Here is a 569-nt window from a genome sequence, read left to right as displayed (position 1 = left end):
AAAGAAACAGGCAATGGATGCCTGAATTTATCCATCATGCGGGCTTCAATAGAAATGAATGGGAGGCTGAGCGAATGTTGGTAGGACTGAAGTGTGATTTGACCAGATCTTTAAACTTTATTTTAAACACAAACATTTAAACGTTAAACATTTTAACACAAGTTTTACATGCCTGACACGTTGAGCCTGACATTTGTCTTCTACATCAGTAGAATCAACCACTGGGGGTCGGTATTATACTGGGTAGAGGATATGTAACAATGCCAATTATCTATACTTTTCCTTAACCCGAGTTTTGTTGAGGACACCAATCCACCTAGTAAATCCCTAGTGACCTATCAAAAACAGGTGTTCTAAATTTGCCTATACCTAAATATCTCAGTGGTTGGCCAGCTTTACTTTAGTTCCAGTTTGGTGAGGGAATTATTGTACAGGTATGTTTTGACTTACAATTTGAATTGAGTGACTGACTCAACATCCTTCAGCTCTGGTACCTTTGACTCCCACATCATTCACGGGCCAAACAATCTGCTGTTGCTGAGACTTGAATTTTAAAACCAGTTGTTTGG

This window comes from Etheostoma spectabile, chromosome 16 (genome assembly GCF_008692095.1).
Source record: "Etheostoma spectabile isolate EspeVRDwgs_2016 chromosome 16, UIUC_Espe_1.0, whole genome shotgun sequence".
NCBI classification, from domain to species: Eukaryota; Metazoa; Chordata; class Actinopteri; order Perciformes; family Percidae; genus Etheostoma; species Etheostoma spectabile.
This window is presented reverse-complemented; position numbering follows the sequence as displayed.